Raw genomic sequence first — 12,800 nt, 5'->3', positions numbered from 1 at the left:
ATACCTTAGCTGAATCTTTGAGTATGGAGAATTGCACTGAACATCCACAAAAAATAATAAAAGTGTGGTTTTAGGATTTCCTAATTTTTATGTAGAATTAATTATTTCAAAAGTTTAATTTATTTATTTATCTATTTATTTATTTATTTTGTGTTCCTTCCTTGTATTTGATCCTAAATATGAAATATACATATATATATATATTTATTTACTATGACATTTGAATATCAGATAATGTTAGTTTCAGGATGTGGCAATTCATATGTTATCTGACCAGGGTTTTCTATTCCTGAAGAATATTTCTAAACACAAAGTAGAAGAGTGAGGCTAAGAACAAAACAACAGGAAGCACATATGCTCCACTGCTAGTAGTTCAGAGAAGAGACTTCAAACACAATGCAGTGTGCCAGTCACCAGCACAACTTTAAAATCAAATAATGCTGCCACATTTCTAGTTTGCCATCACTTCTCAAAAAAAAAAAAAAGTTCAGATATTTTGGATTTTATTTGTATATACATCAGAAGCAAGAATTCCAGTCGAATGAGGAAAGCATGATCTGCCTTCCAAGAGACAAATGAAAGCCTGAGCACTTCAAAGATGCATGTTCTGTTCCCACACCTGAAAGCCGAGTGAAAAATCCCCTTTTACAGCACAGCTGACCCACTTCTGCTCAAGGGACTTTTAGTGATAAGACACCCAGCATGAAAGACACACACCTGTTGAGGTCCTTTTAAGTTCTTCCTTGAAATTCTGAGACAAGTATGAATATGCTAAATGTATTTTCAAAATAACCAAGCAGTACAACAGAATGCTCTTTATAACATCCTTTAAATTAACTCCCCATTTATGTTAATCCCCCACACACCCACTCAGAATAAAGAGTTCAGTTAATAATAAAGCAATGAAGACATTTTAAAGGTCTCTGTGCAACAAGGCCATGCATTTAAAGAAATAGACAGTTTATAAATCCCAGACAATAAACACCAAATTAATCTTACTGATTATGTTGAAGTAGTTATTAGTGTCAGCTGCTGTTTCATGTTCAGCAATTCTGTGCATTTGGGTAGCATGCAATTTTCATGGTACAGACTCAAAACTAAATTTTGAAATAAGTCGGTGACAATTTAGAAATATTTAATGCTTCTGAATATCCAGCTTTTTGTTCCTGGTCTAACCATTTAACATATTATTTGCAGCAATTGAACACCCTACTTACAATGAGCAATGCCATTTCTGCTTCTTCTGTATTGCCACAAGTCAACTGAAACTGAAGTTGCATTTACAATTTGCAATCTAAAGGGACTTCCCTGCATAAATAGAAGATGGTAACAGAAGTCAGGAACAGACATGTTGAGAGACAAGGATCTTATCATATATGTGTGACTCTGAATATGTAGGCTGACTTAGACTCCTGAGAATTACAATCCAGTCAGTACAATGTCAGGTGTTTAGCTTTTATTTAATATAATCTTTGTAACCTTTTCATTTTAACTGAAGCTGAATGCTTTTAGAAAAAAGAAAGAGAGAAAGAGAGAAAGAGAGAAAGAAAGAGGGAGAGAAAGAGAGAAAGAGAGAGAGAAAGAGAGAAAGAGAGAAAGAGAAAGAAAAGAAAGAAAAAGAAAGAAAGAGAGAGAGAGAGAAAGAGAGAGAGAGAAAGAAAAAGAGAAAGAGAAAGAGGAAAGAGAAAGAGAAAGAGAAAGAGAAAGAGAAAGAGAAAGAGAAAGAGAAAGAGAAAGAGAAAGAGAAGAGAAAGAGAAAGAGAAAGAAAGAGAAAGAGAAAGAGAAAGAAAGAAAGAGAAAGAGAAAGAGAAAGAGAAAGAGAAAGAGAAAGAGAAAGAGAAAGAGAAAGAGAAAGAGAAAGAGAAAGAGAAAGAGAAAGAGAAAGAGAAAGAGAAAGAGAAAGAGAAAGAGAAAGAGAAAGAGAAGAGAAAGAAGAGAAAGAGAAAGAGAAAGAAAGAGAAAGAGAAAGAGAAAGAGAAAGAGAAAGAGAAAGAGAAAGAGAAAGAGAAAGAGAAAGAGAAAGAGGAAAGGAAGGAAGAAAGAAAAAGAAAGAAAAGAAAGAAAGAAAGAAAGAAAGAAAGAAAGAAAGAAAGAAAGAAAGAAAGAAAGAAAGAAAGAAAGAAAGAAAGAGAAAGAAAGAAAGAAAAAGAAAATATATATATTTTGTCATTTTCTTAGCACTCAAATTTTAATTGATATAACTTTGGAGTTTGCTGTAAGTGTTTTCTTGCTGATCATGTTACCCCTATAAACTAAATCCTTATGTAAAACACTTTGACTTCAACTGAGGCTTAGCAAAAACGGAAAGTGAAAAATATAGGCCTTAGAGGAGGAAAGAATAGACTTGTGTTTCTATTAGACCTATATTTTTTATATAAAAATAATTTGTGCCACTTTTCTGAACTAACACAAAGTTTTACAGGGATGGTCTCTAGGCCAGGCAGAAAGTGATACATTTTCAAAAGCATTTTTAACTTCTTAACTTTATGCAGCTTCGCACTTCCCCCTTTGGATGCTGAAGCTATGAAAAGCTATAGTACATGCTGGATAAAGCAAACATTCAGCATTCACACTCCATTAATTAATTCATCACCTAAAAGCTAAGTATTGATTTTTTAATGGTTCTACAAATCTGTTTAAGCTACTATGATGTAATTAGGAGGACGTGTGTTTACTGTAAATTATCTAACAAGTACAATGGCTGTACTTTCAGCAATAACAAAAGTCTTCGCTCAAAGCAGACAACAGCATAAATGACTGTTTTTCCACTAATTCTATATTTGAAGCCTACCATGTTACATAAAGGAAGACTATTGTCAAACTGGATTAATAAAAAGCCGCCTTCCTATAACATTAAAAATAGAAAGATGAAATACTCCTTCCACTGAAATCAAAAAGATATTTTGTGCAAATTCAGTGGTGGGAAGTCAATTACTTAATGTAGGTGTCCACATGGATGATGAATTAGAAATCTCAAGACCAGAAAAATTATAGAAAAATTACTATAGTGCATGAACTCTTTATAATGCATTCTGTGCAAAATACTAAAAGAACAAAGCCAGAAATCCCACAGGTAGCATCTGATTATCCACTAAAAATCTTACTCAAGAAGTCAAACTAACATACAAAATTGGTATTATCTTCTTACATTGCAGTCACAAGGACTCATGGTTATATGTATAATGATGTGCAACACACAAGTGTGAGAAAAGCTGTAATCAAGTCAGCCCCTGGCACATAGACTATGTAAACAATAGCAGAAGAATAACTTAAACAATACAGACACAGCTTGTTGCAAATACAAGTATATTTCTTGCCTTATATTTAAAATTCAAAATGAAATATGCAGTGTATGTCACAACTACTATCAGCTGGGGAGAAAAAAAGAGAAAAAAAAAAAAAAGAGGAAAAAGGAGGAAGGCAGATACCAAACAAGAAATTAAATTCAAATTTGATTTCCAAACAAGAAATAAGATTCAATGGCTTTGGGGCATGGGACAGAAATTATATAAAACAATCTTTTACTGATACATTAAGAAAATGGTATGGAAAGGTTCATGAGAACTTGACCCCTGATCAAACTCTGCAACCTGAGAAGACATTCTGCAGCTATCTTTGCCTCCAAATCCCTAGATTTTCAATTATTGTAGAGAAAAATAAAATAAAATCTAGCCGTTTATACCTCTACGGTTGACATGTGAAATGCATATTTTATTGTATACCAGCCCGCAAAGGGAGGGCTTCAACAGTTCTGCTGAGAATAGTTTACTATTATTACTCAGTTTTCAAATGACATACGACTGTTAATAGGAGAAGGGTGGATATTGAAGGTGTTCATCATGCAGAGATAAAAAACACTAAAACAATTTTGTTATGACTTTTGATGACATTAATTAGCACTAGAGCTTAGTTCAATTTTTAAAAATAAAAAAATGCATTGGAATTTTATTTGTAGTAGCAGAAAAAAATGCAGAAATGCTTCTAAATATTTAACAGCAAAAACGTATTTTTCTCAGTATCATATTTTCGTTGAAGGCAGAACCTTCCCAATGGTATACTTTTTTTTTTCCCCAACTTTAATGATATTTTGTATAATCAGACTTTTTCACTAACTGTTCCATGTTTGCTGATAGAAGCAAAAGAGGAGTTGATTTTTACATCAGTAGGGCTCACAGGGGACAGACATCTCAGTATTCAGAGTCTTTTCTCTTCAAGGGCTGTGGAAGACACTAGTTAGCTAAAAGCAGCTCCAATCTGTGGCACTGGAATAGAAAAAACATGAAGATAACTGTTGTATGTGTTTACGGCACAAAGTATGAATCAATAAGTAAAGAGTTAATTATCTCAACCAGTTATGGATACAGACGGGTTTAATCCCTACATATAGGCCAAGAGACAATTATGCTCCCTGCCTGCAGTACGCGATAACCAGGCCTTCCCTGACTGCACAGATGGGGATTCACAAAAGGTGCTACACTCCCATGGCGTAAAACATTTGGAAATGATCAGTGACAACAAACTGCAATAACCAGTGCCAATACAGTAGTGTTCTACACCTCTGTATGTCCAGATTAAGAATCCTCTATGATGAGGAATGATAATAACATGGTGTTAATGCTTCCTTTTGCAGAAAATCAAGATTAGTACTACTAAGTGAATTATAATGGCTGCTAAAACAATTAATTTGCCCCTTAATCCTTAATTGTTGCTGTATGCTGAAAGCCTTTTTTTTTTTTTTTTTTCAATAAAAAGCAAACCACAAATTTGATGAAATGGTAATGAGTGATCTGGAAAATGAGTAATTTTTAAATACTTCAAATTTCCTTTCAGAATATGTCCATCTGCCCATCTTCCCATATAAAATCCCAGCAAAAAAGCAGCAAATATAAAAGGGAAAACAAACTAGCTACAATTGGTAACTCATGAGAAAATACACCTTGTGAGACTAGCAACAGAAATAACTTATTAATCAATGACTTCAACTTTTTTATCCTTTGCCTGTTTTTCACAAATTTACACATACGGTATGAAAAACAAGTCCTAGTCTAATTTTTAAGTGAAATGAGATGTATATACACCCATCATCTCTCCTAATAGTTTTGAAATTATTGGCCAGATTCAGGCAGACCTGCAGCGGACAGAAGCCTCAAAGGTAACAAAGGTCATGTCCTCAAAGCTGATGGACACAAATCCATAAGAAATGGGGCTCATTTGTTTCATAGCTTACAGAATTATTTGCTTAAGGATAAGATTTAATTGTTGAGATTCGGGCTTTTACCAAAATCAGAGGCCTGGGCTCTCAAACACAGATCCAATAGCAGCAGACTAGAGCCAAAACAGAGCATAAACTGGTTTTGGCATTATATAACCCTTGAATTAAAAAAATAAAAAAAAAAGCTGGCTTTGCTTTGTATGTGACATTCTATGTATTACTCACTATTGCCAACCTCAAGCTTTTGAAAACCATGAGTCAAGCCACAAAACATCATGAGATTAGCTGTAACATGAGTTACTGAAAAATAAATAAATACATTTGTGTGGTTTATTTGCCTTATAATGCAGGGTGAGTTCAGGTCATATTTTTGAAGCTTTCCTTCACAAACACCAAGGGTACAGACTCACTTTTTTTTTCCAAGTGGATTTCAGCAAAGAAACCATAAGACTTGGTAACACTAACATATTTAAAACATCACACGTAGTTATGCCGACTGCAGTGGACTCTCCAGAGTGCTGGTGAAAGCCAGTTGAGTGGCTACTGTGACCTAGCTGCAGTGAAGGTCCCAGCACATCCTGGGCTTACAGCGAACCTCAATAGCAAAAGGTCTGTGGGGAGCCAAGGACTATATGAAAACCTAGTGACTGGGTTATCCTGCCAACAAACAAGTACCCACAATTGGTTTCAACAGATGGATATGTTTGTGACACATATAATCATAAAGGTTGGAAAAGACTTTCAAGATCATCCGGCCCAACCATCCCCCTACCACCAATATTACCCACTAAACCATGTCCCTAAGCACCATGTCCAACCTTTCCTTGAACACCCGCAGGGACAGTGACTCCACCACTTCCCTGGCCAACCCGTTCCAATGCCTGACTGCTCTTTCTGAGAAGAAATGTCTCCTAATTTCTAACCTAAACCTCCCCTGGTGCAACTTGAGGCCATTCCCTCTAGTCCTATCACTAGTTATCTGTGAGAAGAGGCCAACCCCCAGCTCCCCACAGCTTTCTTGCAGGTAGTTGCAGAGAGCAATAAGGTCTCCCCTGAGCCTCCTCTTCCCCAGACTAAACAACCCCCAGTTCCTTCGTCCACTCCTCACAGGACTTGTGTTCCAGGCCCTTCACCAGCTTTGTAGCCCTTCTCTGGATGTGTTTCAGGGCATCGATGTCCTTCTTGTAGTGAGAGGCCCAAAACTGAGTAAATACAGGGGGACAATCATCCCCTGGTTCTGCTGGCTCTACTGTTCATCTCACCTCCCCACTAGCTGTGTGCTAGATGTTCAAAGAAACTGCATTAGGCCGAAGGAATGGAACCATGGGGCATGATGAGATGCATCCATGAGTCGTGAGGGAACTTGAGGATGTAGTTGCTGAGCTACTGCCCATCATATCTGAGAAGTCGTAGCAGTCCGGTGAAGTTCTTACTAACTGTAAGAGGGGAAATATAACCCCCATTTTTAAAAAGGGAAAAAAGACCCAGGGAACTATAGGCCAGTCAGTCTCACCTCTATGCCTGACAAGATCATGGAGTAGATTCTCCTGGAAACTATGCTAATGTACCTGGAAAATAAGGAGGTGATTGGTGACAGCCAACATGGCTTCTCTAAGGGCAGATCATGCCTGACAAATCTGGTGGCCTTCTACAGCAGAGTTACAGCACTGGTGGATAAGGGAAGAGCAACTGAAGTCATCTACCTGGACTTGTGTAGAACATTTGACACTGTCCCCCATGATATGCTTGTCTCTAAATTGGATAGACATGGATTTCACAGATGGTCCACTCAATGGATAAGGAATTGGATGGATGGTCAATCTCAAAGAGTTGCAGTCAATGGCTCAATGTCCAGGAGGAGATCAGTGATAAGTGGTGTTCTGCAGGGACTGGTATTGGAACTGGAGCTTTTTAACATCTTTGTCGGTGACATGAACAGTGGGATTGAGTGCACCCACAGCAAGTTTGCCAATGATACCAAGATGTGTGGTACAGTCGACATGCTGGAGGGAAAGGATGCTATCCAGAGGGACCTAGACAGACTTGAGAGGTGGGCCTCTGTGAATCTCATGAAGTTCAGCAAGGCCACGTGCAAGATCCTGCCTCTGCACCAGGGCAATCCCAAGCATAAATACAGGCTGGGTGGAGAATGGATTGAGAGCAGCCCTGAGAAGAAGGACCTGGGTTGTTTGTTGATGAGAAGCTCAGTGTGAGCTGGCAATGTGTGCTTGCATCCCAGAAAGCCAACCGTATCATGGGCTGCATCAAAAGAAGCATGGCCAGCAGGTTGAGGGAGAAGAAAAGGCTCCTGGGAGAATTTATAGTGGTCTTCCAGTATCTACAGGGGGCCTACAAGAAAGCAGAAGAAGGATTATTTGTAAGGGAGTTACTCTTTGTCGTTTGTTAGTGATAGGACAAGGAGTAATGGTTTTAAACTAAAAGAGGGTAGATTTAGATTAGATATAAGGAAAAAATTCTTCACCATGAGGGTGGTGAGACACTGGAGCAGGTTGCCCAGAGGAGCTGTGGATGCCCCATCCTTTGAAGTGTTTAAGGCCAGGTTGGATGTAACGTGGTGTAGTGGGAGGTGTCCCTGCCCATGGCAGGGGCATTGGAATTAGATGATCTTTAAGGTCTCTTCCAGCCCACACCATTCTACGAATCTGTGATTCTAAATACCTAAATAGTGCTACACTATATTTTACACTATGAGTGCTTACTTTACAGTGACATAAGTCAAATCCTGCCTGCCAAAATTATGCTACTGAACTTTGACAGACGGCCTGGCACTCCCTCTTCCACAAGTCCTGTGTCCTCTCTACCATAACAGTAACCAAAAGGCATGCATTTGCTGTTTTGTATCAGGGGTGTGTACGTATCGGTGAAAGGAGTATATCAGCATGTCACATCCAGTAAAAGGCATTAACTTCACTGATCTGTATTTTGTTACGACAGTACATTGGAGCAGTCCCTACGTATGACCTCACATACATGAACGTTCCCACCATACAGCCAGACACACTTCGTTTGCTCATGTGATATTCTATAACAGGACAGCCACACGGTGTATCCTGATATACTGTGTCTGAGTACTTCCAGGAAAGCCTACGAAACCAGAGATTTGTCAACATTGTTTTACACATTTTCCTCAGAGAGAAAATAAAAAGAAAGGGATAGAAGCAGAAGAAATCTATCTAACGTTTGCTTATATGGAAGTAGAATAAAGCCAGCAATGAGTATTTCTAGAAAGGTACCTGGTGTCCACAGGTGACAGAACAGGCACATTCTCTCAGTTTAAAATAAAATAAAGTAAAATAAAACAAAACAAAACAAATTCCAAGGCACTTTAGCAGCCCCGTGTTACTATACCATACCACTCCTGTGTTATACAAACATATTCCCACAGTATCTCCACTAGTGAACTTGTGATATGCATCACATAATTGCAACACAAGGCAGCCTAGTAGCAAAGGGAAATTCAAATCAGGATCGAGCCTGGGGCACTGGCAGCACTGCCAGCAGGACTTCCAAAGGCACTGAGACCTCGCATTTTGGCACTATCTTTTTTTGCAGTGTTCCATTTCTACTCTTGATGCTTAACTTCAGTGATGCTGTGCTAGGTTGTTGGTATACCATAGCAATCCTGTATCAAGAGGACTGCAGAGGCTTTTCTTTTAAGCCAATGCAAGCTTCCTCAAAACAAACTCTGCTAAATTCAGCCGATTAAAAACACCAAATGTTTTTGTTCATTATTTGAAATTAAATTTCAGCTGGTCTAAGAAACTCTATCTGTCTCTGGTTCTTTATCTCCAAATCACTGGTGCTGTGTTGTAATTCTTGTAGACACCACAGATAGCTTTTTACCAAACTCTGCTGCTGAAGAAATGACAAACCGCTGTAGATTAATAACATGAGTGTGTCATTGTTAACTGTAGTTGCAACACAGCGAATACTGGAAAAAAAATGTATTAAAATTGTATTTTGGAGATCAGTGCAGATAATAAAAGCTCTGTTTAATAAACTTCAGTTTCGTATTTTTGAGGTGTTTAGCTGGACAAAAGGGGTGAGAAGCAAGGGAAGATTACCTTCAGGAAGATTTCTTACATGTCAGGGATGTTTTTCTGAAGCAAGTTCCTGACAATTATATGTTTTTGCATATAATGAAACTAACTAAAATTTGATAAAACATACAGATGTTCATGTTAGTAACTTACAAGCAGTATATTGTAGTCATTTTACACTGGTGTTACTTACTGAACTGAGCTTTCATATTTGTATGACTGAGGTGTCATGTTCTGAAACAGGAACTTCAAATTTTCTTTTAGATTTTGCATTAGCACATATAGAAGTGACACTGTAGTGTAAAACCATATGGTTTAACAATCCATTTAGAGCAGAGTAGGGGAACAGTTCTCTGTGGCTTTGCGACAGCTACTTTCCTTGGTTCAAACCTTTTGATTTGCTTCAACATGTTATGCATATGTTTTCATACAACCTAACTTCTTTCCATGTCCTCTTCAGAGAAATATTTTGAAGTCTACTGGTGATTTATAGCAACTTCTCAAAATAAATGCATTTGGTTTCCTTGTTTGCCATTCTATTATACTGCTATGATGGACTCTCTATTATTCAGCTTCAACCAATTCTTTTTTATTTGCCCATTTCACTATCACAACACTGCTGGATAGACTTCCTGTGACTATATAAAACATATTTTCCCCCATTTATCACAGAAGTCTGAATTTAGCTGAATTAATATGGCTGATTTAGTCTTCCCTGAAGGAAATATATAATACTTTACAGAAATAGTGTGGCTTTTTATATAAAAATCTAACTATAAATCACAGAAAACTAACTTGGATATCCTGCTTATCCATGAAAAACAACTAACTCAAAATAGGTTTACCCATATGCAAATACGCATGTGCATGGGCGTCTTTGTCTTTTCTCCCAACTGTTTCTGCATGAAAACAGTGTTCACGGAAGGCGCTGAAAGGACAGACTGGGAAACACAAATCCTGTTTTTATCTACACATTTAACAGAACAGACTTCACAATTGTGGCTTAGTAAAATGAATTTGATGAACAAACAGGCAGTCCCTCCTGTGTACCCTCTGTTTTCCTCAAGACCTCACCCAGCCAGACAGCATCCAAGGGTAGCTGTTTGCAGGTTTGCATCCAGAGGCCAAAATAGGTTTACTGGCTATTCTGTTCCAATAACAATTTTTTATTGCAGTTGATGTAAGTTACTCTTTCAGGGGGGAACCAAGATCTTCATATTTCCCCCTCTTAAGCTTTTCCTCTGACATCTTCTTGTTAATAAACAGCAATACTGACTCTCAGAGTGGTTAAAACTTGGCTTTCCATCTTGAGCCCAAACTCCTCCATCTTTGTTTTAAAAACATGTCAAGTTCTACTTCCCTTCAGTATGAGATACCAGCCTTTATCAGTCACTTGTCTGAAAACTGAAAAAAAACTACAGTTTTATCTCATGTTGCCCTTCACATATAAGAGACTTCCTGTCAACACCAACAGCACTTATGCATTATCTGTTTTCTAATCTCACCTTGAAAATATTCTTTGCTATAATGTGTCTATGATCAAGCAAAATAAAACTAAACAAAATGAAACAAAACAAAAAAAAGCAAGAGAATTTCAGAGACAGGAAAGTAAAATGCCAGCAAACTGAATACAGAAAAATTTAAAATGCTAGCAAACTGAATACAGAAATGTTTAAAATATATAATTGCCATTTCTATTAAAAAAAAAAAAAAATTGGATGGGCTTAGAAAACTATGGAAAAAGAGACAACACCCTGGAAAGAAGGAAATAAGAACAGGGAAAGAGATAAGCAAAGAGGTAATGTAGACTAAAATTGAAAATTAGAATACATTCCTGGAACAGAATAGCCAGTCAGAAGCAGAGAGAAATTATTTCCCAAGTTACAACACTGTGAACTTCAAAAATCTTGAGTCAACTTTCTCTATCTCTTCTCTACCTTTCAGTCCCCACAAAAGAACCATAAAATTGTAGCAGTTGGGCTATATCTCCTTTTGAAATCTTGAACCTTTGTGTTTCATGTCTTCCAGATTTCCTATCCTATAATAAATGTTAAGAACTTAATTTATTCTTTTAGTGAAAAACAACATCACAGGATTCCAGGAGGGGATATTTTAACAAAGACATCGCAAAACTCATGATGAAAATAATCACATTTGCTAGCAGAGGAGAATTAGAAAATTAGTCTGTCTCATGCTGATGCCTGAGGTAGTTGCTTGCTTCAGCTCATTCTCTCTAAAACAGCCTGACCTACTTATTCCTATTCTTTTTTTCCAGGTCTCACTAAGAAGACAGACTTCTTGGTATTACTATGAGGTTCACTGTGTGGTTAAAAGCATGAAGAGTTATCTTTAAGTATAGAAAAAGCAAAATTTATTGTGTAAATATTTACACTGTGAGATAACTTTCTTCTGTCTTCAACTGTTAAAGAGACTGGGGGGGGAAATGTTTGGGGGCATGAGTCCAGGAAGCTGAGTGGAGTGGGAAGATAAAGAGTAGACCATAGTTGAATGGGGCAGAGGGAAAAGAGACAGGGAATATTTCCCTGGGTCCACGAAAAGGATCACACTGCTTCAGAAAGGGAATACATGACACAGTGCTCTGAGGTAAGCGGGGGGGGGGCAGAGCCAGTGACCCAGAAGTTCCTTCCTGTGTCCTTAATCAAGACAGTTTCTTAGAAATCCGGGAAGACAGAGCATTTCCTTGAGGACTTAGAGATGCAGGCAGGGCATCCCAGAGGCATGAGTATTTGCAGTATACAATCCTCCAAACTGTACAGCCTGCAACTGTGCTATAAGGTCTACAGGCTGCTGAGAGAAGCCTTCATTCATCTCCTCCTTATGTCCCAAGCTGAGATTCTCTGAATTCTTCTGAGGTTACACTGGATTCAGCTGCCTGAACACAGTGTCATTTTAGATGTCCAAGGGCATCCCTCTACCAATCTAGAAGATTACGTGTTTTGTGGCAGAGAAGGAGGATATCTTGTAGGTCCTATATCTCATCTGTCAGCACCATGGTAAGGTTCATGTGCTAGGATGTCTCATGATGTCCTCTGACACATTTATACGTCCCAATCTGGAGCTGGCTACAAAGCATACTGACATCTAGAAGGATCTGAAAACTTATAGTGATATATAATGTATACTAATATATAATATGCAATCTGTAACACATCAAAGAAATTATTTCTCATATTGTCAAAAATCTGAACACCGAGGACCTGCATCTGTTGCCTAAATATGGTCTGTAGTGCCTATGACATTTGAGATGTCCTAGGATATCTAAGACATCCAGGTAGGAATACTAGATTTTACATAGGACCTGAAAGAAATCTATGACAACCTGGACTGGTAGTTGTGAGCCAGAAATGATGCCTTAGAGTGATTCAAACCATACTACATATCTCTGAATGAGCAATGGACTATTTTTTTTTAACCATAGAAATGTGATACATGTTGGTTAACTTTAACATAAATAATGACCTCATCTATTCCCTTATTTCTACATGCTTGGTGTGATGGGGTGTGT

The 12,800-nt window shown here is 37.7% G+C and overlaps 1 long non-coding RNA gene across 1 annotated transcript in view; it reads right to left on the bottom strand.

The window, feature by feature from the left end:
• Window positions 1-2,030: 2,030 nt before the first annotated feature.
• LOC308188791 overlaps window positions 2,031-12,800 on the bottom strand; it is a 30,117-nt gene continuing 19,347 nt past the window's right edge. Inside the window, exon 3 of the long non-coding RNA XR_013945769.1 lies at window positions 2,031-4,263. This is a non-coding gene — a long non-coding RNA (uncharacterized lncRNA). The remainder of the gene's footprint in view (window positions 4,264-12,800) is intronic.

Source organism: Anser brachyrhynchus (genome assembly GCF_964034855.1).
Source record: "Anser brachyrhynchus genome assembly, chromosome: 2".
NCBI lineage: Eukaryota > Metazoa > Chordata > Aves > Anseriformes > Anatidae > Anser > Anser brachyrhynchus.
The sequence above is the reverse complement of the archived record's forward strand: the minus strand, read 5'-3'. Positions and strand labels throughout refer to the sequence as shown.